The sequence below is a fragment of the Phycodurus eques genome, chromosome 17, assembly GCF_024500275.1.
Source record: "Phycodurus eques isolate BA_2022a chromosome 17, UOR_Pequ_1.1, whole genome shotgun sequence".
In the NCBI taxonomy this organism is placed as follows: domain Eukaryota; kingdom Metazoa; phylum Chordata; class Actinopteri; order Syngnathiformes; family Syngnathidae; genus Phycodurus; species Phycodurus eques.
The window spans coordinates 2,492,437-2,518,369 of record NC_084541.1 but is presented as its reverse complement, the minus strand read 5'-3'; the positions used below and the strand labels follow the sequence as shown (position 1 = coordinate 2,518,369).

General features: G+C 41.5%; 1 protein-coding gene across 14 annotated transcripts in view; it reads right to left on the bottom strand.

Moving 5' to 3' along the window:
• auts2a (activator of transcription and developmental regulator AUTS2 a) overlaps positions 1-25,933 on the bottom strand; it is a 316,982-nt gene that overhangs the window by 55,601 nt on the left and 235,448 nt on the right. The window contains exon 1 of one of the 14 annotated variants that reach the window (XM_061702019.1): positions 13,166-13,182. The exons of the other annotated variants lie outside the window; for them this stretch is intronic. The gene's annotated coding sequence lies outside the window, so the exon portion shown is untranslated. Of the gene's footprint in view, positions 1-13,165; positions 13,183-25,933 lie in introns of those variants that run through there. 14 annotated transcript variants of the gene reach the window in all.

Sequence of the window (25,933 nt, the reverse complement as noted above, 5' to 3'; positions counted from 1 at the left end):
AACAATATAGGGTACAAATGCACAAACTAACGAGATACAAAGAAAAGCGTTTCTTAAAAAAAAATCTGCCTTTATAAAGATAATGCTCGGTTAACAATATGTTCATTATTGTAGCTGTAGATTAGAATGCTGTAGAACTACTCCCATACAAAGAGTTTTTTTTAAATATGTATATTGTTAATTCATACCCCACTGACAGTGTTGAACAGAACATGACTATTATTGTCTTTGTTAAGGCATGCAAATATGCAGCCGTGGTTTTTCGGTTAAACAGTTCTTTCCCCTGGTTAGTTTTTCCAAGAGACACCTGGCCAAGATGAACAGTAAAAACATGTATTCTTCAGTTAAGACACAAAACCAAACCAATCATTTCGAATATCAGTACCAGCTAAAACAGTGGCAAGTTTGTAAAGACAGTGCAATCACCGTGTTAACAATTCTTATTGGATTGGTAATGGATTCGGGATTGGTTCATTAGATTGTGCTGGTCTAGCAGGTGTTTTTTTTTTTTGCCAGTGGATGTATGACTAACCCACAATGCTTTGATATGATTCTGATAGTATATCTTATATAAGCATGTATCTTACAATTTAACTTGGCATATGTTGACATACAGCCGGAAGCATACGGTATGTCCTGTAGTTATCATGTATGGCTGGAATGATGAAAGATTCATAACGTGTAATATGATTACTACTACTACTACTACTATTACTACTACTACATTTAATAATAATATAGTTTACAAGACATCACGATGATTAATCACGATGATTCATTGACCGTTCTAACAAAACCTGCCCTGCGAGAGACTGACTTGTCTCGAACAAAAATGTCTGCATTTTTCCGGTGTTCTTCCCTCTGTCCTCCAGCGGTTATTGCTCAGGAGACTGTCACACAAAGAGTCATGAAAACTGTGGCCAGAGAGAAGATACACAAAGAATGCCATCACATGTCACTCCTAGTTTGACCGATTCGCTGCTTGGAAACTGGAGGATTTAGCTTGAAGTCATAAAACATTGACAAAGGCACAAAAACACAATTACGTACAAACAAATGCAACATTTCTCCACTAATACAAAGTTGTTCTTGACATATCTCTGACATTGTCTTCAGATGTTTGGAGTTAGGTACCATGGTCACACATTACGTTAGTGGATACAGCATGGCCTAGAGAGACTGGGAGTGCAGTGAAACAGAAAATGGAGCAAATCTTTTTTTTTATTATTTCAGTGAGGCCTATGTGTGCACTTGTTCCTCTTGGATGAATCTTCATTGAAGGATATGGAAGATGTCACTGTTGTTGTCTACTAATCAGATGATGGTGCACTGTATTTGCTTCTGCTCTGCCAAACATCTTCACTCACAAACAGGACCCTGGAGTGCCATTTGAGAAATACAAGTGGGCAGCAGTTCTATTTCCCACGTTTCAATTTGACAGCACCATTGGTTGCGAGTTGCTGTCAGTGTGTTTTAAAACGTGTGGAAGTAACTCAAGGGTCCTTTGGAGATTAGAAGGAAAAACTCCAAGGAGCTCTGTAAATGACAGATGTGTTTACCTAAGCTCCAATTTATGGGAAACAAGTTTATGACAGGCTTTTCTGTTGGAGTGTGATCTGGAGTATTTGTACACAATGCTGAACAACCTGCCGGCATGAGTCAAGTTCCTTTCTGACGTTTGGCTGACGTTTTGACAGATGGTAAGTGGAGGTATGCAGCCTGTCTGCCAAACATGGAGCCCAGCGATATTCCTCACAAAGCCAATTAAAGAACGTTTAATGAAACTAGGCTGCATCTTTCCGCCTCTCTGAGCTTTTGACAAGGTGTTCTAATTTGAAATAGGCGGAGTTGTCAATTTGGCTGAGTGGTGTCTGTCAAAGAACTGGTGTCTAAAAATAAGAGATTTTTAGAGTGTAAGTTCAGACGTTTGACACATTCTTGGCGCCTTGTTGTTTGGCTGTCCTAAAGTCCTAATTCTTACAAAAAACATTATCTAATGCTACTTTGAATCCTGTTGATCCACACAGCATTGCCTCCAGCTGCCCTCCAGGAAATATCCACATTCCAAAGACAGCCAAAATAAGTGTAGAAAAACACTCGCTGGCAGTCCTCCTTTTGTGTGGCTCCTCAGCAATGCCTTTCAAGATAAAACGACAACTGTGACAAAAGCATCACGGACAGATGTGCTCAACAACAGAAAAAGGTCTGAGGCACGAAATCCGAAGATTGTCTGTGACTGATGGGAGGTCCTCAAGTCAATTTTTGTCTTTCACCTATTTTGCCCCTTACTTTCTTTCACAGCAGTGTGACCTCTCAGTGAGAGGAGCGACCTGGGCTTACTTATAGGCCTGACACCCACTGACAGACGACTAACCCTTGAAAGGTCAAAGCGGGGATGGATGAGAACACCTGCTATACAGCAGAACTAACACTTCCCTAAGTGCTCACAGGAACCGTGGGTGCATGAGTCATTTAGTCAGAACACCAGCTAGCAAAACACAAATATCAAACTTGCCGTTTTGGAAAAAAAAAAAGAACATGGCAAGTCCTTCAGATAAAATACCAGGACATCAACTGAGTGGGGTTTGTGGGATCAAACAAGAATGCTAAGGGCTCTACTTAGATGTACTTCCTGGAGTTCAAATCTAATCTTGTGGTATCAATCTTTATAATAGAATGAAGGAGGAAACTGACTATTTTAAAGATATCTATATTTGGCATTAGTCGAGCTACTAACACACTCAAGCTTGTTGACCTACTGTGGCTTCAAAACCAATATCCTTTTCTCTGTGGCAAGGCTCATAATCTACAGGCCCAAGCATGTCCAAAGGTTAGGTACACACAAATGAAGCCAGACACAGTTAAAACTACAACCAGAATGAATAGATGATGTAGTACTCCGGTACTAATCTGTGTTCTTGTTAGTGTCAAGCTGAACTCTAGAAAATATAGTGAGCTTAAAAGGAAAAACCACACATTCCATGCTAACATGCCATCTTAAATCTGGCTCAACGCAGGCACAGGTTTTTAATCTTCAAAAGCCAGTTTTATAAGTGCGTAATGAGCAAGACCACAATAGAAAAACAAACCATTTATTTTCATCCCCCAGAGAGTAAATGGAACCATATGGGGCTTTGCTGAGCCAGATCCCAACATCTGGACGGCATGAGAGAATCAAAGCCAAGTGGTTTTCTGTGGTCTTCAGTGAACCAGAGCAACCTTTGTCTGCTGGAGTCAGTAAAAAAATGTTTGGATCTATGTTCTCCGAGGAGTCTGTGTTTTCTCTTGCCCTTTTTCAGGATAATTGCTAATCAAAAAGAGGCTTTCGGCCGGGGTCTGAGCTTGGTCCAAAGCAGTAATCATTGACAGCTGGGAGCTTGACGTATGTAAAACAGCTAGAAGTAGCCAATGACAAATTCCTGTGAAAACAGTTTCATGAGACTCGATGGAGGTCACAGACAGTTTCATCTCAAGAGGAGAGTGTGACATGTATTTAGAGTAGAAAGTTTAAGGTTGAACAAAATCAATTCCAGGGTGCCCGTCAACTTCCGATGTTCCGATTCTGAAACATTTTAATAGAAATAATTCATTCCAGAGTCAAAGAGTCACCACTGTAAAACTTATATTAACTTTACAAGCAATTCCCAAGTAATATTTTAACATTCTCAGTGTAAGACAATAATATTGACACATAAATACAAAAACAAAACAAAAAAACGCCTTAACTTTGATAACAAATGAATAATAAGCGAGTTGGCTGATACTTTTCTTCAGCTCATGATTTTCTCTTCACAAGCTTGCTAGTTCTTTTGGAAGAAGAAAGGCCTACTTGACATGATCTTAACTGAGGTCTTGTAAGATACACTGAGCTCTTGCATGACATGATCAATAATGGCTTGTCTTGCATAAACATCCATCCATCCATCCATTTTCTGAGCCGCTTCTCCTCACTAGGGTCGCGGGCGTGCTGGAGCCTATCCCAGCTGTCATCGGGCAAGAGGCGGGGTACACCCTGAACTGGTTGCCAGCCAATCGCAGGGCACATAGAAACAAACAACCATTCGCACTCACAGTCACGCCTACGGGCAATTTAGAGTCTCCAATTAATGCATGTTTTTGGGATGTGGGAGGAAACCGGAGTGCCCGGAGAAAACCTACGCAGGCACGGGGAGAACATGCAAACTCCACACAGGCGGGGACGGGGATTGAACCCCACACCTCAGAACTGTGAGGCTGATGCTCTAACCAGTCGCCCACCGTGCAGCCCTTGCATAAACAATGGAAAGTCAAACAAAAAGCAATACAGTGCAAATAATAGAGATTGATCCTCTTTATCCCAGTAAAGTGGACTAAGGTTGATATGTTTTTGATGTGACACATGACATCGTGGAAGGAGGTAATTGGAACTCTGGTTTTGTGCAACTTTTAATGTTTTCCCCGACATTTTGGTGGAGGTTTTCTCCAGCGGCTTTCGAGTTCAGTGGGCCCACTGTATTATAATATATGCACAAACACAAACGTTTCACTGGTCTCAATAGGCTATGGGGTGATTAAACCACACGATTAACAACAGTAAAGCAGAGTTTGCTTTAATAGCCTTGAGCTAGTCTGCATTACTCTCTAGCCAACAACAAAGAAACATTCTTATCAGACTGAGCAGGCTGAGGTTAAGAAGCACCACCACCTGAGGCCCATGTATTTTAGCTGGGGACTTAACGTCTTACACTAAGCCACTCTCCTTCTTGGTCTCATTCTGAATCCCTCTCTTTTTTGGTTGGATCACATCCAACTAGCAAGTAAAAATGTGAAAAAAATGGCCCTGGAAACAATACTATAAACGAGCACCATATCAACTTGGAGAAATGCAAACAATATACTATTTTGCAAAGATTTAGCTGCAAACTCGATGATCTATGATTATTGGGTAGATGATGAGCTGCATGAACACAAAGGACAGATTATTGGGCACGCCCCGGAGGTTTAATCCTTTATTTTAGTGCTCAGCAAAGATTGAGCAATGAGTATTCCAGTCCTTTGGGAGGAAAGCGGGGCGGGTCTGCCTCCCTCATGTCCAATCACATTATGCCAGAGGGGTTGCAGCCATGATAATTTATTCCCGAGTGGTCCTTTGGGATGGTGTCTGTTGGGACCTCACTCTGCAGGTTGGGCATCCCACGAGACGTGGGCCTTGCAGGCATAATTGAGTGAGCAATAATACTACTGGGCACGTTGAGAGTCAAAGACCACTGCTGGCATGACTGGGGAACCAGTGTGACATAATACATGTCAAACAATAGGGTCGAGGTTATTCATTGAACATTCCATTTCCTCTTTTACGAATGTTCACTGAGTAAAGATCCACAATGCAGAAAAGGAGGAACTTGCTAGTGCCATTCGCTCTCACTTCAATTAATATCAGATACACTAACCATTGATAGCCTGTATGACACCCAAGAAAAAAATGATCTTCCTCATTAGAACCAGTAAAGAGAACAAGTGGGCCCCCCAAAAAAATCTATTTTTCCTGAAAGTCTCCTGAGCAGACAGAACAGAATTAATTGCACTATTAGCTCGAGAACAGACAATAGTTTTGTAGGTTCCCTTTCCCTTGTGCTATATCTCCACCCAAAGAGCAATTATAATTGGTTCAAGCAATACATAAAATACACAGTATTAATAGTCAAACAAAGGGATGAGGAACAAACTGTAGCTGATTTGGAGCTATGTCACTTGGCTAAATGCAAGTTTACTACATAGAGTAAAATGAACATACAATTATATACATATATACTATCTCTGTTTTATAATAATGATCAAGATGCCAGTGAGAAAGCAGCCAACATCCAATCCAATACATAAGCAGCAATAAATCCATTTTAAACATTGATTATAATTGTACTTGGTACCCTCAGGGAAGCAATTACATGTCTTTTATCTCACGACTTAGTCGCTAATAATGTATCTCACAAAAGATCTACACACAGGTGACCTAAACGATTAATCTGGAAGATCTCCTGGACGATAATGACTCACTGGTACACACTTTCCTGGTAACAAAAAAGGAGCCTGCTAGCTCAACGAATGCTGCAACAGCAAGTCAAGTGAGTGATTTAATAAGAGAGTGCGTCACTAAAGTCACAGGAATAACATACAAGAAAAAAAAATCAATGTTAGCTTGTTCACAAGCATAGATGGCTGTTTTTTAAAAAATTATTATTATGACACAAGCAACGAGACAAGAGACACAGCTGCCGCAGCTGCTTTTTGTGGTGGGTTGAGGATGATTGTTTGAATGAAGGAATAAGGAGGAGTTCCCTGATGTATTATGAGGAGTCTGACCAACAGCGACATTGGGTTAGACACTTTTGGAAGTCTCAGTATGTTAAGTATATTTTGTATTTTCCATCACTAAATTTAGTAATATTATTTGAAAATGATTTAATACCATGATAAATAAAGATAATTCAGTCATCAAAAAGTGTGACTTGCAATTTCTTGCTCCATGTTCTCCTCCATGTCAAGGTTTGATTTATGAAACATCTCAAGCTAATAATCTTCCAGTAAAACTAGGCTAATGCACAAATCTGTGGTGACTTGAATTGGCTTTCAAGCCAAAAAAAAAAAAAAAAAAAACCTCGTAATCTGAATTTTTGGATTTTAATTGCAACAAATCAAAGAATAACATACAGCGGCTGAAATAAGTATTTAACACGTCACCATTTTTCTCACTAAATATACTTCCAAAGTTGCTATTGTCCTGAAAATGTCACCAGATGTTGGGAACAACCCAAGTAATCCATACATAAAGTAAAACAAATAAGCTCAGAAATGAAGTTGTGTCAAAATGTGAAATGACATGGAATAAGTATTGAACACATGAAGAAAGGGAGGTGCAAAAAGGCATAGAAAGCCAAGACAACGCCTAAAATCTATCAATAATCAAACAGCAATCCAGCCCCTTGTCAGTGCAAATGAATACCAGCTGTTTCAGTCCTAATTGATGGTCTACAAAAGTCTCATTGCCAAGGTGTGAGTCAAGACACGTCTCATGATGGACAAGAACAGACAGCTGTCTCAAGATCATCACAAACTAATTGTCGCAAACATAACAATGACATTAGTTACAGGTGCATATCTAACCTTCTGAACGTTCCAGTGAGCACGGTTGGGGCCATAATTCATAAGCGGAAAGCCAATCATACCACCATAAATGTGCCTCGATCAGGTGCTCCTCGCAAGACTTCTGACAGAGGAGTGGAAAGAAGAATCAGAAGAGTTGTCCAAGAGCCAAGGTTAAAAAAGGCCTGGAATTAACAGGTACTGTTGTCACAAGGAAAAGGGTGAGTCACGCACTCCGCCGCCATGGCCTGTATGCACGCTCACCACGCAGGACCCCCACTGCTGAAAATAAAGCATGTCAAAGCTCATTTAAAGTTTGGCACACCACATTTGGAGGAGAAATGGCACTGCACATCACCCTAAAAACACCATACCAACAGTGAAGTTCCGAGGTGGGAACATGATAATGTGGGGCTGCTTGTCAGCAAATGGTACTGGTAAACTTCACATTATTGAAGGGAAAATGTACCAAGACATTCTTGACAAAAATCTTCTGCCACGAGGATGATGAAAATGAAATGAGGGTGGACATTTCAGCAGGATAATGATCTGAAACATACTGCCAAGGAAACTCTCACTTCGTTTCAAAGAAAAAAAAAAAAGCTGCTAGAATGGCCCAGCCAATCACCTGACTTGAATCCAATCGAAAATCTATGGAAAGAACTGAAACTTAAGGTCCATAAAAGAAGACTACAGAACCTTCAAGATTTGAAGACTGCTTGTGTGGAGGAATGGGCCAAAATCACACCAGAGCAATCCATGCGACTAATTTCTCCATAGAGGGTGCGTCTTGAAGCTGTCATTGTAAACAAAGGCTTTTGTACAAAGTATTAAATAAATACCAGTTGGCATGTTCAATACTTTTTCCCTGTGTCATTTCACATTATTACACACAACTTAATTTCTGATCTTATTTGTTGTACTTTTTTGTATGTATGTATGTTACTTGGGTTGTTCCATACATCTGTCAAATTTTCATGTCCATAGCACCTTTGGAAATATATTTAATGAGAAAAATGGTGTTAAATACTTATTTCGGCCGCTGTATAACTTACACTATTCTGAAAAGAGCTGCAATGCTGTATTTATTTTAAAAAATATAAAACATTTCACAAATGTTAGCCTTTGTTTATGGTCGACGGCATTTGGTCTCACTACGCTTAGTTTTTGTGCATGCATGCATTGTAGCTCCACTGAAATCTCCGCATAAAGTTTGTTAAAAAATAAAGAAATACATTTTAAAAAAAATAATAATATAATAATAAAAAACAAGATGTGTAAGAACACCCTCGGACATCCTATCTAAAACAATATATAATTACTAAACGTATCTTTGCCCACACTGTTTTAGCTTGTTTAAAAAGGTGAATAATTCCCAAGTGGCCCCTGCATCCTTTGATTTTTTTGCAAGCAGCCCTTGTTGGAAAAAGTTTGGTCAATCCTGGCTCAGGACACTGTTGGCTGTATGGAGAGAACTGGGAGCATGTGAGGGGAGAGCAGGATGATTACTCTCAGATGTCAGTCAGGAGCTTGGGCTCAACTTTCAGTAGTGTTCCCTTTCCAGCCCCATTTCCATTTCTATTGTCAAACGGGTACCTAAACACATGACTGAGAAACATGACGGAAACACAAGCCAGTTTACTATTTCGAAATGTAACGTGGTGAATTGCGCAGTACCGCTTGGTGAAGACTTTTGTTGCTAGAGTGGGCTTTGGAGGAACTTTTGCCACTAAATTCAAGCTCATGTATACAGTAAACCCTCGTTTATCGCAGGGATTATGTTCCAGAACCCCCCTTATAAGTTTCATATATGCAATTCAATGCCAATATGTGATACTTTCGAGAGGTATGGTTGCCAGTCGGTGAACTGGTAATCATAGTAATAGGGTGAGTGGTGGGTTTTCACACTTGCGCCCCGCCCCCCCTTTGGTCGTTGGGCCACAGTGGGGTGGGGGTCCTCCCCCTCCCTCCTCTTTGGGCCAGGGTTATCCCATCTCTTGGCGCACTCGCCTGTCCTTGCTCACGACGGGCGCTTAACATGGGCTCGCTTGTGACCGATTTTGGCTGGTAGCTGGCTCCTGCATTGGGCCCTATTGGTGGCTGGGCTCCCCGTGGTGGGGGCGGTGGCAGCGCTGGTGCGTGCGGGATGGGTGGTGGTGGTGGAGGGTGGTGGCCCGGTGCCCGTGCCCCTCCCTTTGGGACTGGTCAGTGTGCTTCTGTTAGGGTGGGGACCTCCCTGGGTTCTGGGGGGTTGATGGCGTCCCGCTGGTTGGGTACCATGCTGGACAGGCTCAATGGCTTGGCTCCCCCTTGTGGGTGGAGCCAAGCCATCCCACCCTTGCTCAATGTGCCGCCTCAGCAACTACGTACACTAGTTGAATGACATGCATGTGTTATGTTGTTCTTTCACTAATAGGTTTGATAGACACGCTATAGGCTTTAATTGCTTGTACTGGGACCACTAATAACAACATAGGTTATACTAACATATCAACTCAGAGGTTCTTCCAGGTGTTTAGACACTAAAAAAGAATCCCACCACACCACACATCAGTAGCACTGCCTTACTCATTTCCCACATCCCGTCCTGTCCTGCCCTTTTCTGTCCTCTCTCATCTTGTTCTCTTGGTTAGTTATTGCATATCCTCACCGGGTGAGAGTCATTACTGCTACATTCAAATCATATAGCCAATAACGCTAACTGTATATGAGAGGTACAGGTGAGTATTTGCACTAAACTGACCTATAGAATTTTTTTTTGCTATACACTGATTCCCAATAAATAAACTGCAATATATGACTGTACTTCCCTGGTTGACTTTGCTTCTGTTGTTTGTCTTCTCCAATGCTTGACAATCCATATGCTAGATGCTAGTGACAAGCATGCTTTGAATTGCTCCAAAGGATTAAGGGGTAATGAGATGTACACGGTAGTGGGAGCTGAGGATCTGTGTGATGGTGATTTTTGTGGTGGTGGAGCTTAGTTTTGTTTGTGTGTTTTCGGAGAGCGCGTGAAAGGCCTGCTGGGCACAATCACAGTAAGGACTCCCCAGGCCATTAGCGTCGGGCCCCAGGACTCAGTGCTATTGTTGGCACCCGCAGAGCAGAACACAGCTGGAGGTTCCCATCTCAGTGCCTCACAGCCAAGAAAGCCCCATTAAAGTACTTGCCGATAAGGTTCCTGACAGCAAATAGTATCCAAATGCACACTTTCATGTTCAAGTGTATGTGTGAGCCTCAACAGTAATGTCTTGGCCTGGAGTCATTGGGGTGATTGCAGACACACTCCAGTGTCTGGAATTGTTGTGGTTGTTCTGTCTACAGTTTAACTTTATTTGAGAGCTTTGTTTTGATTTGGAGTGTAGCCCGCAGCAAAAATATATGAAAAGCTTTATTGACTTTTTTTTTTTACCTATTCTGTGCGTCATAACTTCTTAGTCCACACAGAATTTGCTACAAAAGTGACTTTGATTTGAACTCTGTCGCTTGTTATTGCTCATATTTTTCATAAGCAACTCATTTCGCAGCCTAAAAAAAGCATTTGGGGAATCATAAAATATACTATTTAAATGGATTCTGACCACAGATTTTTTTTTTTTTTACTGAGACATAGAAAGGCTTGGAGGAATACAATAATTAGGAAAATGTTTTTTTAAGAACGGTAGCTCCTCTGAACAGCGCTGCTTTAAGGTGAAAATGGCCCATTCTTCCTCATCTTTATATTCTCCCTCTCTCGCCCTCTATGAATTCCTCCCATGGCCCGCCGCACTCCTTTAATGAGAAATTGAAAACGACAGCTTTAATCACCGCCCGTGGCCATAGCAAAGGGCCCGTTAATGATAGAAAAGAACAGAGGGCCATTTGCATCAATCAGTCCTAAATTACTTTTTATGATAATGCGGCAGAGAAGAGGGAGAGAGGCAACCCAGATGACTTCTACATGATGATGATGATGATGCAGCAGCTCTTCTCTGCCCACCCATGTCATGGATGTTTCTTAAAGAAACAGCACCAACAACGACACCTAAAAAAACACTGCCGTTGCAACCTTGCATGACTATTTGGTAGGTCAATGCTGATCATTGGCGTACCCACCAAGAAGCCAAGTGTCAAAGCCTTTTTTACATAGAGCTTGTTCGAGATTGCCATAAAAGTGAGTGCATCGTTATGCTGAGCCGATTACACAGACTGCTTAAGTGCCATAATGCTATTATTTTCCAGGGTTTGCAAGATCTGGGTTTACAATAGAGCACAAACTTTGGGTTATGGTCCAAAATCGGCGGGGGTGAGAGCAATGGCAGAAAACAGAGAAGTGAGTGTCAGCAGGCAGGATGATGTGTTTGGTGTTAACATGATAATTTAATGAAAGAGCTACTTTGGTATTCTGGTTTAGTGTCATATTGTGCCCACATACCAAACACAGGTTAAAAAAAACAAGACATATTTGGCAGAATTCTGAAGGCTCGAAGTGTTATTATGTAAATAAAAGACTTGTAGAGTACTCAGTACGAGTAAAGCTGTAGCATTAGTATTAGTAATACTGAATCGTTTTGGCACTGAATATCGGTGTGAAACAGGCTCATGACCTCCAAATTGCTTTCATCAGTATTAGTTAATATGCATTAGTAATGTTGTGGCAATACCTGAGGTATTTTTATATATTGCGTGTTTCTACGTATGGGTCCCAATAAGAAATACAATCTGTAATTCGAGTCTTAAGAAAAAAAACAATGACGAGGGAACTGCCGGCCTACTACTGGGAAATGCCCATTAACAAACACGCTGGCTACTGGTTTATCTTAGATATGGATTTTTTTTTTTTTAAACACATTTGTTAATAGTGCCTTTGTGCCTCTATATTTTATTTGCCAAATGTTCATCACCTAAAGACAAACAAGGGAAGAGAGGAAAAATCCATGCATCCATCCATTTCCTGCAACGCTTATCCTCACCAGGGTGACGGGTGAGTTGGAGTCTACCTCAGCTGACTTTGGGCGAGAGGCGGGGTACATGCTGAACTGGATGCTAGCCAAACCATTCACACTCACAATCACAACTACTTTGTGGAGAATTTAGTCTTCAATTAACTTACCACGCATGTTTTTGTAATGCGGGAAGAAACCGAGGTACGGGGGAGAAAATCCACGCAAGCACGGACATAACATGCGTTACTCCACACAAGAAACCCGGAGACCAGATTCCAACTCACAACCTCTGAGCTCTGAGGCACATGTGCTAACCACTCATCTACGGTGAGGTAAAATGTTCTCCAATATAGTACCAGGGGACTATAAAAGTCTGAGTATTAAACAAATCATTGTTTGGTATAGGGATATAAGTCTAGTATGTACAGCTGGTCTGGGGGAAAAAAAACAAAAAACTTTGCAGACTACCCAGGTCAAAAAGGTTCATGTGATTAACAGCATTTCCTAGTTTAAACTGTGTATGGGTATTTTTGATAGTAAATGCAACATAAACTTGCAGTATAAAGATGGACATACACTGTATTTATGATATTGCACATTGTGTAGCTAATCCTTTCTTAATAATAATTGCATTTTGATAGAGTATAAATACTGAATGGATGCAATGAATATACAGTAAAGAGTGTAACACAGTCAATATAATGTACAGTACCTGAAAGTAACCCTCACTATACCCGAAAACAACACAGTGATACAGATGCCGATGTACTGCAGTATTTCCCATCATGACATCATGAGTAATTTAAAATCTTTAACGTTCAGTAAACAAGCTATTGATTGCTTAATTACACCTGATGTGGCATTTCCTGTTGCTGTAATTAATTCAGAAGTGCTCTGATTAAAAGCAATCAATGCAATTGCTAACACAGCAGGGGTCTCTGAACAAAGATCATTTGTGGATGAACAATGGGTGTAATCAGATGACATAACATCTCATTTACATTATGCATGAAAACCCGAAAGTAAACATGACGCTATGCTCATGTTCTTCAAGGTTTAGAGTTGCATAAAATATACTATGGATCATGTTACCTGTAGAGTATCAATAAAATAAATCTTACCTCAGCCACCACTACACGATTTCTGCACACAATAATCCTAGCTTGTGAGCACAAGAGAAAGTCAAACGAATATCACAACAATATCCGGGGGAAAAATTTGCCTTTGAAAAAAATAAAAACAGTTCAAATGCCCACGAACACTTGAATAATGGGCTGAAAGGGTTGCCAGTGCCTGGCAGTTTAAAACAGCAGAACAAAACATACCAGTTTATCACAAAAGCTGAATGTGACAAACGCACAATCCTCGCCAACACACAGACAAGCATGACAATGGCCCTTCAGGCTATTGCCTACTTCTGTTCACTCTTGCACGCTGTGTCTGTCTCTCATGCACTCTCTCTCCACCACAGATGGCTTCTTGTGAGTGCGGGGGGGGGGGCAAGGCTGCCCCACAGTAATCCCCAGCCACACAGACGGAAAAGCTTGTTAGAGCACTTGCTGATCACCACAAAAAGTCAAACCCGAGCCAGGGAAAGGTCACCAGGAATTAGGCAATGCTCAAACTCCAAAGGCTTGCCTAATTCCCCTGATAAGCCCCTTTGAAATTCAACCTGTTCTGGCTGTGGCTTGGGCTCAGCCTCGCCTCCAAGTAAAACCCTCCACTAAATCTGGCTGGAACTCATTTGTAGAGGGGATAGCGCACACACACATGCATGCATTCCCAGCTGCACACAGCGCTGACAGCACAAGCAGGGCTTTTCCCGATGACTAGACTAGAACAATCGACTAAAGACTCAAATCAATGAGCGCCAATGTTTGAAAGCCACTGAAGCTGCCCAGACGCAGCACGGGGGCTTTACAACTGAGCTCCTTTGGACGTAAGGGAGCTTTATGGCTGGTTTGGACTTTACACCGCTGTTGTTGTCAATTATTCAGTTTGAATAGGACACCCAGAAAAAAAAAAAAAAATAGAAAGTACATACACAGCAAAAATCAGAGCGTGAAAATGACTGATGATGAATAACTCGAGGAATTATGTGGCGTGTCAAACAATCAGCACAAGACTGTTTAAATTAATAATATCTGTATAACACTGTTTGTACAGTCTAGGGTACAGATTACCACAAGATAACTACTGTCATTTGCTGTATACGCTCACTAGAAACTTTAGATACAAGCAATCAAGTGTGCATCAAAAGTCCTGCTTTTACAAGCGTAATTCATTTGAACCCTTTTTGACACTGCAAACTGTATTCATTTATTTCCTAGGCTGGAACCTGGTGTGTCCAAATTTAGTCAATTTGATATTTCTTCACAAATCTATACTATTGGTCAGTCCCCACGTGGGTATGTTATTTTTTGCAAATGATTGATCTATATAGAGTGTTGAAAAAGGCTCGCTCTTTTTGACGATGCAATGTTCATCGCTCAACAAACAAGTCGTTTCTTTGGTTTACTGAAAACTGATGGTTTTGGAGTTACGAGGTTTATTATGACTGATTGGCGATCAGTCCAGGGTGTAGTCTGCCTTTTGCCCAAAATCAGCTGGGATAGGCTCTAGCTCCTCACGACCCTGAACAGTGGTATAGAATTATTTGTGGTGAAGAACTGCCGTCATACTCCCTCTAGTTATTAATGATAACGGTCACCTTGCACGATAGAATGAAACAAAAATCAGAATTTAATGATGTCAGAAATGTTGCAGGATGCATAACTTTATTATGAAGTGATGGGATACACAAATGTGCTGAAGCCCAAGTTCAGAGCACTGTGAGTGCCACCAGTGGGTCTTGTATAGCACATGTAGGTAGGTATGACTATTGGTAGAACACACATTTTGTTCTTGTCCACGTTGTTCGACGAGTGTGAGAGCTCTGTGCAGCGCTCAAGCCCAGACGGTTTCGGAGAGGTTTCTCTGGGCACGGCGGGAGAGAGGTTGCATGAAAAGCCGACTTTACATTCAGAAATAGTGTATGATAGAAACTTTAGCCATAAGTTAATGGAGCTTGTCAAATGGCTGGTTACTTTTCTTTAGGTCGCGGAACAGCCAAATGCCTGGCCACCCTCTTTAAACTGTGGCAACATTTGCCAAAAACAATTATGTAATCGTTTTTCACAGTTTTGCCGCAGCTTGAAGCAGGTTATGTGATTGCTCTAAACTTCAGGCACTCCTGAAACTTTGGCCCTTTTCTTATCTGTGCTGCAAAATAATAGTTTTAAGGCATTTAAACAGCAATTACTGCTGCCACACTTCGTCATTTTCAACTAAATGAAGTGATAGGAAATCTGGTGCAAGTGATTATTCATGTCTCCACAGTGGAGACTGTCAAGTTTCGCTGGCTGAGACAAATAATGACTCTCAGGTAATAGCGTATCGTAAACCCTTTTAAACTTTTTCTTCGCAGTCATATTAGGCGAGGGATGTTACACACTGTGGAATCTAGCTGCTCAATGAACACTGAATAGAGACAGAAAGGTTGTTCGGCCAATTAGCCCTCTAGGGACAGTGCAGTATCGACGTGTATCAATAGGACAGCCACTGAGCAGCTCATTCAAAGAGGCAGTGATGTTAAGACAACTCTGTTGCACAACATTGCATCACTGCAGAATATCAGTGCCCATGTAACAGTTGCAATTCTGTGCTGTGAAGTCACTCATGGGCTTGGAACCTGCGCTGGCACTGTCTCACTGATTGAGAGTCGAGTGCACTAACCGCCGGGCATCTAAAAGCCCCTGCCAGGCATCTGCTTTAACTCATCTGAATATAGATTTTTGTTTTGTTTTTGTAAAACCTTGCCATGGTAGTACTTGGCTCCACACACATTTGTCGACAACAAAACAATGCCATCAAATAACAATGCAGGCGAATGAGAGGTTTTCCTCCTAGAATTATCCTACACATAGCAATACTGATTGATCAACACTGTCTGAAATGTACATGCAAATCTGAAAATCCATGTTTGTTTTGTGTTTTTAGATATTTATTTTCTTCATTTATCAAACATTAATTTTGTAAAAGTGATATGTATACTTAATGTGCAAGGAGGCTTGTTTAGATACATACACACTAGAAAAATATCAATGCAACACTTGTTTTTGCAGGATAAGCGGTACAGAAAATGGATGGACTTGTTTTTGCTCCCATTCTTCATGAGCTCAAAGAGCTATCTTTGCGTTCCGGTAAGACTTTTCTATGGACAGAACAGGATTATTGCAGCAGCTCTGGGCTCAGATGATCTTGGAGGTGAAGATACGTAGAAATAAGAGTAAATGTGTGGTTGCATTGCTTTCACTCTTTTGTCGCGTTCATCCCAAACCAGCTCGATGGCGTTAAAGTCTGGAGTCCGTGCCGTTTTGTCTAATTCTAAAATGTACCTTTGTTTCAGTTTTGGGTAACATTACCTGTTCATTTTATTGTTAAACATCTGACAGTTCATCACCTGCAGTACCTTAATCTGCACCATTTCAAGCTATGTATTGGACTTCAACTACCTGACTTTCATTAAAGTAATAATAAAAATAAAAAACAAATAAGAAAAAAATGGGGTGTTCTAAATTTTGGGACTGGTGGTGTAAATCATGCTGTATATTTGATTGTTATCTTTCTTATCAATGCTCACACAATAGCCGTGTTATATTAAAATATTACGATAACATTATATCAGAACTTATTACGCTCCATATCCATTATGGATATCCATTTGTTATCCGCTCCTTCTGTGCGATGTCATGGGGTAGCAGCCTGAGTTAGTTAAGTGAAAGGCAGATATGTGAACCCATACTGATGCCCCTCATGAACAACCATGTCAATGGAAAATCCCTGGGGAAAAAAAAAAAAATACCCTGCTTCCTTGCATTTGGGTCCTCCACCTTTTGCCTCCACACCATGAAAACCTCCAAACTGTGACAAGCACACGGATTCAGCAGATGTGTCATTGCTGGCAAAGCACAGAGGAAGCGCCAATGATGAGCCAGACAAATGATTTCAGTGCAAAGGCCATTGTGGTGCCAGCTACGTACAGGCCACCAAGCCAAGAGCATGTGATCCCTGCATGAAGCTACCAGGGGCTCATCAAAGTAGACTGATTTATCTTCCAGTTGAATACTGTACATTGTCAGGAACTGGGGATATTGAGGCCAAACTAAGTTGATAATAGTTCATCATATGAATGCAGTATGTTTGTAAATTATATACCCAGCGTGTTTCTGGATGCAGGAGATAAAGACTGCAGTGACTGTTGGCAACAGGCCGAGGCCAGGGCCTTTCTTGAATGTTCCTCATTAACAGCTCATAATGCCTGGCAACCACCTCTCGCCACCCTGGCTCACTCTCATTAGCAGCTGGCAAGAAGGTGGGAGATGAATGGACATTTGGCATCATCCCACCTGCACTCAAGTACAGCATGGGAGAATGGAGAAAAAAAAAAAAAAATCTGACAAAGGTGGCACGGGAGAAAAATAAAATCGTCATCTCTGTTGATTTAATTAAAACGGGGGTGAACAGATGGTGAAGATGGAGTGACTTCCAACAGGAGATGGCTCATCTGTCTGGGTTTCTACGTTTCTTTCTCCATACTTCACCATCCTTCTCTCATGTCTGCTCTTGGCTCACGTTAAAGCTTCAATGGCAATGTAACAGATGACAAAAACAACTAGCTAAAATGAACTCCTGGAGGAACATCGACCTTTAGTTTGTGATTGATGATTATGGACTGAAAGCTAGTGATGGCTAACCCGGCACTCGTCCTGGGACATTGAACTTGAGAACAGTTAAACTCTTATTAAAAAGGTAATCCAGGGCAATCCCTGTGTAAAATAAAAAGCTATTTGTTTAAGATAAAGACCGCCAGGCGCAGTTCTAGCCAGACATGGGAAGGTCACTCAGTGTTGGATTTTAGATCAGAAAAAAAGATCAAGCCTGCCTGTGGCTCTCTCTTTGCTCTCCCAGAAAAAGTCTCTTTTCATTAAAATGTAATCATCACCGCACAGTAATATGACCTTCATGGCTGCATGTTAAAAGGAGCAAAAGCAAAGCATTCAGCTCTTTCAGTCCCTGTGGCAATTTCACAATGTACAAAGAGATCATAGAGAAGCAAACTCAAACCATTAAATGAATTCAATGCATCATTGAATAAATGCGTCTGCACTTTGCGCAGGAATTTAAAGATTAATGCCATGCTTATGCATCAAAATAGCACTAGGATTTCTAGCAATCTATTTTAACATGTACATTTGACAGTGACTTTGATTGACATCCACTGTCAAAGAATCATCAATCCTCACCTTTCGTAAAAATACTACTCGTTCAGCATTTTTCTTCTGCGCTACCTCAATTCCCTGGTACATTAATCTCATTATTCTCTGAACCTTTTCACTGTTAATGCCAAATACAATTTGTATTCCGTGGCCAGGCAAAGAGCTTTAAACTGATTATCCCAATTTGAACCATGGCAGTTCTAGATATTGTTGAGTCTGAAAGGGCCATCTAGCTGGTGAATGGGCTTCTCATATGCCTTCTGAGTTTCATGACACAATGTTGCGTCTGCTTTGCAAGGGATAAATTAAGCGTGTGAAAGTCTAAGCAAAGCCCTCATTTTCCAGTTAATCAAATCTTCCCCTAATCAAATTAGCGCGCATAATTCCTCTGGATATGTGGTACAAAAACAGCATTATCCCCCTCTCCAGAGCTGAAAGGCAGGGAATCAGTGTGGTGCCTCTCTCTCCTCTGCCTGAGCGGCCCTCAATGGAGTAGGAGGGTCAAGCTAAGGTGGGGGGTGGCGGGGACCAGGGGCAAAGGGGAGGGAAGGGCTCTTCTCGGTGGCGTAAAAGAGAAAGACAAGGCCGCGGTAAACTTTGGCACCGTCTAAGTTCCCAGCTCATTAAAAAGCCTGGCTCATTGGCCCCCTCCAGGGAGCACTGGAGCGTTGGCTAATGAGGTACTTGTTTAATTTTCTTTCAAAGGCCTGGACATCTGTGACACCCCCCTCCTTCCCCACAGTCCGTCCCATATCTCCCCCCAGCCTTCAACCCCCATACCTCGTCTTTTTTCTTCAACCCCACACAAAGCCCATCCATCAATAGGCCACAGGGCTCTCTCTCGTTTGATGAAGTGTCTCTCATTGAATAAAGCAGATAAAGGAGTGCAGAACAATCGCCATTAACTCTGATCTCTCAGTCTGAACAGTCAAAGCCCATCATGAAAATCCAATAGTGGTCAAGCTAAATGGATAAATGTTCACAGTCTACCGTAACGCTCTAATTGATTTCCCTTCATGAGATAATCCACTCCCCTCAATGCAGTCCTCGCCACCCCCTTTCACCTCTGCCATTCCTTTGTGGACATTCGGCAGGCATCTTGGTGATGCGGAGAACATAGAAAGATGAATAGCTCGTGTGGATTTTGAGGAGTGGCACTTTCATCTCGTCATGGTGATGTAATGGAGAGTCTATTTTCTGTGACCTGCCAACCCCTCTGCCACGGTGCCCTTTACGTGATGCTCTGCCTTGATATCAGAGTCCTATAACGTCTCAAGAGACGTTAAAAGGCACCTTGCTCGCTACCGTCTCTGTAATTGGAATTCAAAGCAGCTACGCCGTGTCTCCCCTCATTGGTCACTTCCACTTATTTCATAATGCATCTTGATTCTTTCATTATGAGAGCTGTCAGACTCATATTTGCTCTCTGATGCCCCACTAATCTCTGAAACCATGAGCAGAATACAAATGTACCTATACTTCCTTTTTGTCTACATTGTCGGCCCGTGTGATCTTCTTGTCTTTGGCGAGGATGAGCTATTTACAGAGGAGGAAGTCAGTGGCATGTCCTGAATCCTATTTGAACCCAGTTAAAGGGCCTCATGAAAACACTATAGTCAATTTGTACAATGTAAACGGCCTATAACAATGTGTCTCGGGGTCAGCGGGTCAAATCCATGGATCATGCATCAGCTGGCGCGTGGTTATTGTTCCGCTCAGCCTGTCAAAGCTGGTACATCGGGGTTGAGTGTGAGTGTGTGTGACAGTGGGAAGATGTGGAGAAGAGACACGGCGGCCTTTGGGGCGATCGTGTCTAAAACACCATGCTATTGTTAGACTGACAGTGGTGTGCACCATCTGGATGGTTTAATGAACCTTTACCGTGCTGTTAAACGGAGCCTCGAGTTATTTTCCTGAAACAATAGGCCTATGCTTATAAAACATGAGCGCAGGCTTTAAACCAAGCATTGAACATGAAGAAAGCAAGAAGGTCTAAAAATTCACATTAGAAATGCTAGCTATCATCAGCGCTTTCATCATTTTTTGAATACTGTACAATAATCTCTCCATTAAGCCCACTATGTATTTTTTTAAACGCTTTTGATTCAACATTGTATACATATGAGATATTTGTTACAACTCAACTCAAACATGCTAGCATGCTAGTAAAAATTTGACTTTTGAGTAATTTTTAACAAACTGCAAACCAACCCCCACCCAGAATTTAGCATTATTAAAGAAAGAAGTTTGTAACATTCACAACATGATTCCGAACATGAACGTTGTAAACTATACAGGTACATCTCAATAAATTATATAAATTATATCAATTATAATGGAAGAACAGTAGATTTGGGAAACTACTTTTCAGGACAGATTCCTGCCTAATTTCTACATTAAAAATCAATTTCATTGTTTTGAGATTGCTTTTAATGTAAATATTTAATGTAAATAAATATAAATATTCTACTTTAGAAATGGTGAATTTCATGAAATATTTCACTCCGAGTGTGCATAGTGCCCCTCTATATGAGTTTCACTTTTTGAACGGAACTCCCTCACTAAGGTAAGCTTTTCACACTGTTCTAATTTATTGACATGAGCAAACCACTATATACACAGACCCTTTCCAAAAAATTTGAATATCATGGAAAAGTTTCTTTATTTCCATAATTTCATTGAAAAAGTAAAACTTTCATATATTATAGATTCAGGGCCCACAACTTAAACAACAACCGAACTTCACTTGCAGCTTACAAGGTCTGCTTGAATATGTCCCAATCTTATCACCCAGGCCGTTTTTTTGTGGCGCAATTCCTCATCCAGAGGCTGGAGTAGTGGTGCCAGTTGAATGTTATAATCATATCAGTGAGGTTATTGGACAAGTTGATTAGACAGGCTCATCTTGACCTTTGGCCTTAGGCTTCACCATTGAAGATGAATGACCATGTTGATTCCCCCCGCCCTGTGGCAATGTGGCAAGGCAACAGACAAGCAGGCTGTTAAAGCTGGACACGGAGTCAAAGGTCAACACTGGGGTAATGGTGCGAGGGTGAAAAGTAATGTGATATTATCCATCTTCATCTGACGTCACACAGGCTATTTCTGAAGATAGTGTCCTTATATGGTTCGGACAAAGAGGAATAATGTGAAGCGCTGTGTATGATATACATTTGTAATAAGATTGTCATTGCATTGTTCTTTAGTTACTTGAACAAATATTTCTTTTCTTTTCATAATTCTACCCGCTCTTGACGCCACGTTGATGAGACAGGCTTAGGAAATCCCTTCAAGGCCACCAACATGATTGATCAGACAAGACAGGACAGTTTAATAGACACTTAATTTAACCCGCTGACAATGTAATCTTGAGTGACTGTCATGTTGCTGCACTCGTCAAATGGCGAATATATTCTGTGACTTTGAGCAAGGAAAACCTTCATCTGCCACGTTTCGGAGTATATCCCAGGGACTTGTCAACGAGCATCTTGTACTGAGAAAGTAGAAGCACATCACTCAAGTTAACAAAAGGTTAGTAGCTCCCAGACTGCATTGCACAGCCCACGTACAGTAGATATCCCTGCCCGAGTGGGGGCCGACAGCTCACTTCTCTATGCTTGATCCAGGCATTGCCTTCAGCTACACTTTTGCCCAGAGCAAAGCATGGTGGTGGGAAGAGAATAGTTTGTTGTTTTTCTGGAGGCGTGATGGGAGGTAAAATTTCATCTTGGAAAACCGCCAATCCTTCGACTGACTTGGACGAGGAGCCTTTGAGATAGACATTGTTCTTTTCATGCCACAGGTCTACTTACAGGTGTGGGATTGCATCATGATAGGTTGGCATACAGTGTTTTGGTTGGTCTTCTCAAAACTCTGGCAGGAATAATGCATGACACAGCCTCTGGCTTAGACATTGACCTTGAAATTTGACCTTATTGGAAAAGATGCACGATAACTTGAGTCGAAACAATGTTAGCCACACTGTGCGTGAAACATGGACAAGGTACACCTCCAGAAGTAATCCGACAGTGACTTCAATTCCTTTATTTTGGCTGAGTACTTGTAGATTTTGACATCAAAAGTTGAATAAGAGACAAGATATCAACAATTTAGCTTTTATTTACAGGTACTTAGATATGAATGTGATACGTAGTGTAATGTAGAAGATTATTTGATACTATTTGTAACTAAACACCACATTTAACATGAGCAACGGTATTGGAACAGAAAGTGTTAAAACAGATTTTAATATAATGCAAATAGTGAACAGTACTTTGGTGTCCAACAGCAGCGGTGTCCTCCTACCTATGGCCTGGAGGCCATTTGGGGGCCATCCCCCATTTTTGTATGGCCCGCATTTTCACATTATAACTTGTTACACAGCTTTGCGCTGTTGTTACACAGGTTTGCGGCCCTTCATTGTGCCAATACCCCAACCTGCCAGGAACTCAAACTGCAAGTACCCCAACGGAGTCGGGGTGCGAGGGCCCGATTATAGCTGTGCGCAGCTATAGTTTACATTGTATTCATGAGGTGAACTTGTTGGCTCTGTTTTTGTTTTATTTGTTGCATCCAAACTCTAGTAACTGCAGTCAAGCCTCACCATAGCAGCAACGGGCACAGTTCTTTCTCAGCGGACCTACGCAGCATGAATTTGTACGCATGGCATTAGAAAGAGGACATCAATCAGGAACAACAGGAAGTGTTACTTTTACATTGCAGCCAATCAGAGGTGAAGATGACTAATGGCCTGCGGAGTCATTTGCCCTGGGAATGAAAGCATACTGAGCGCTTTCCGATTGAAGACATGTTCATCTTGAGGCACAATGTAATTGCCATTTCTGACTGTTTCACCTTGTGAAAGGTAGCCATGGTGACGGGTGAGGTTTACGACTTGATGAATCGATGCGCAGGTGTGTCATTTGAAAATTCCCCTGGCAGATGTGGTTGTGTGCGTGCCTTTGATTAACTTCATTAATATACATGCCTCGCTCTGATACACAGGCAGTGGCATATGGTAAAAACCAGGAACAGGAAAGGAGTGATTTGCTGTTTGCTCTGGAAAACAAACAAGCCAACAGGTCCTAGCAGATGGCGCTGTGCAATGCTGGTGGGAGGCAGTGTGCTGCATTGGCGTTGCCGCCAAGCAAGGAGCTCTCCTGCGGCTCAAAAGAAATCGCCTTCAGCCTGCTGCACGGTAAACGTGGCATCCGTCTGCTTTCTTGTCTGCTGATCTTTTTGTCCCAAGTTGATCTTACCATGCGATTTCAAAGCACAAAAACAGGGTGTTTTTGGCAAGTTTGAGTGCTCAAGGCCAGATGCTCTTCAGAAAGCAGCTTAAAGAAGAAATAGCCTGCCCGCGTGCAGCTCTCATTTTCTGCCGCTCCCGAAGTTTTCCATCAGTATGCCTGCCTGCCCTTTACAAAGGCCTCAATAGACTTAATAGTAATCATTTATAAAATCCCTATTTTATTTACTCGGGGTGTCTTTGTGAGATATTAAAATTGGCTGGATGATAACATTTTTTAAATTTAAACGTTAAAAAAAAAATTAAAATAAAATACATATATATATTCAGGATGAGGCCGAATAGTTTTTCACTGCACTGTAGTACTGCAAGTCAGCCTGACACATTTTTAACCAAGCTTTGAAGTCAATTTAAATGATAACATTTGATCAATAACTGATAGCAGTTTTTAGTTGCGGTCCACCCCTGGTTGGGTGTCATTTAAAATCAGGAAACTTTGTTTGACACAGAAGTCTCAGGGAGAAGAATAACGAAGGTCATCCATATCTCGTCATACACAAAACACGATTAATAATAAATCGTCATCAGGACTAATTTTGTTGGACAAATACATTTTGCTTTTGTGCTAAATTGAAATGTTTTTGTGGACATTACTCCAAGTAACTTAATTTCCACTTCATCACCTTGCTCTGATTCACATACTGTATATCCACAAACTGTAAATGTCGATGAATAAGAGGCACTGGTTAAAATATTTGCGGGTGTTTAGTCATGAAGAAATAACGTAGGCCGAACCTGATGAACATGCTGCAATGCGTCGTGAACAAAAGAGGAGGGAGATTAATAGAAAAGCGAGAGTAGAAGCCACGTAACTGAATGGTTTGGAGTCCATAATTAGGCAGCAGTTTTTCTTGTCGAACCGATTTCCCAAAAGAAAAGAAGACTGACTACTTAATTGGAGGAATCAAATTTAGTCTAGCGCCCCGTCGGCTCAAACCTAGATCATTAAAGTTGCCAGCGAACAAACATCAAACACGAGGCGGCATTAATGAAGCAGATGTATTAATTTACCATTTATGAGAAGCTAGGCAACTCACTGCCGCGCCACACCTCCCCACGCTCCTGTTCTCCCTCTCTTTCTCTGACAGCACTATTAATGATCTTTAATACCCCACAGGCAGTAATAGGCCCCACTGGGAGAGCCGAAACACCGCAATTTGTATAGAGGATTTAGACATAACGGGGAAAAGGGAAACGAGAGAGATCTCGGGGACATCTCTGAGGTGCTTGATCAGGACCGGGCCTCGCAGGAGCGCCTGCCGCTCTACCGTATTAAATGACAGCTAAAAAAAAAATCAAACTTTCTGCTCAAAAGGGCCAGAGCGGATGATTGTCACTAACAATCGAGTTGCTTTTTTAAACACCTCTGGGAAAAGAAATCAAAAGCAGACAGCACAGGAGAAAAAAATAAATAAATAAAACAAATCCTCAAATGCCGCCTGGCGTTGAGCAGCAGACACACACAAGCAGAGATAGACCACAGCTAAGTCCAAAGAAGAAGAATTGTCACGGGAAAATCTCATACGCGTCTCATTATGCCATTACCCGCAATGCATCAGCCAAAAACAATGGCGATACTTCAACACTATGCATCATTAGTGCAAGAAGTATCCATACGATAAACAAACTAGGTGACTATTTGTTTTGGGATTCACACAGTCACAGATGTTATTTCTCTGTTTTCCATTCAGCAACCATCGCAACGTTAAAATAGTGACAGCAAGGCTACAACTTGCTTGCGTGACATAAACAGACTTACAAGTGCAAATGACAGGTGGAAATAAAGCTTTTTTTTGACTTGAGCATGTGTACAATTGAGCAATTGTATAACAGATGGCAACCCAGAAAAGAGAGCCTTCGCCACTATTAACCTACAAATTAGATATGCTACGCTTTACATATTTGCTGCTCTCTGAAGCTCACCCTTAATGTTGTTTGTTTGTTTTTTTCATTAAGCTCATTTAGAGCTCTCTGGAGACTGAGCTGGATGTTGTCTCGCTGCAAGTATTTGTTTGTGTGAAAGAAAAAAAACTAAAATCCAGAATGGAACTCAGCCCACATGCAACATGCACCGGCCGGCCACAACATTAGGCACACTCACACAATCTAACGTGATTTTCAGTGGTTCCGGAAATGCGTGAAAAAGTATGCCTTTCCAAACATAACTTGAAAATCATGGTCCTAGATTGTATTGCAAATCAGAACCCACCCGAGTTCTTGATAAAAGTCATTAAGCATAACAAATAGCTGTGAATAATGTTAGT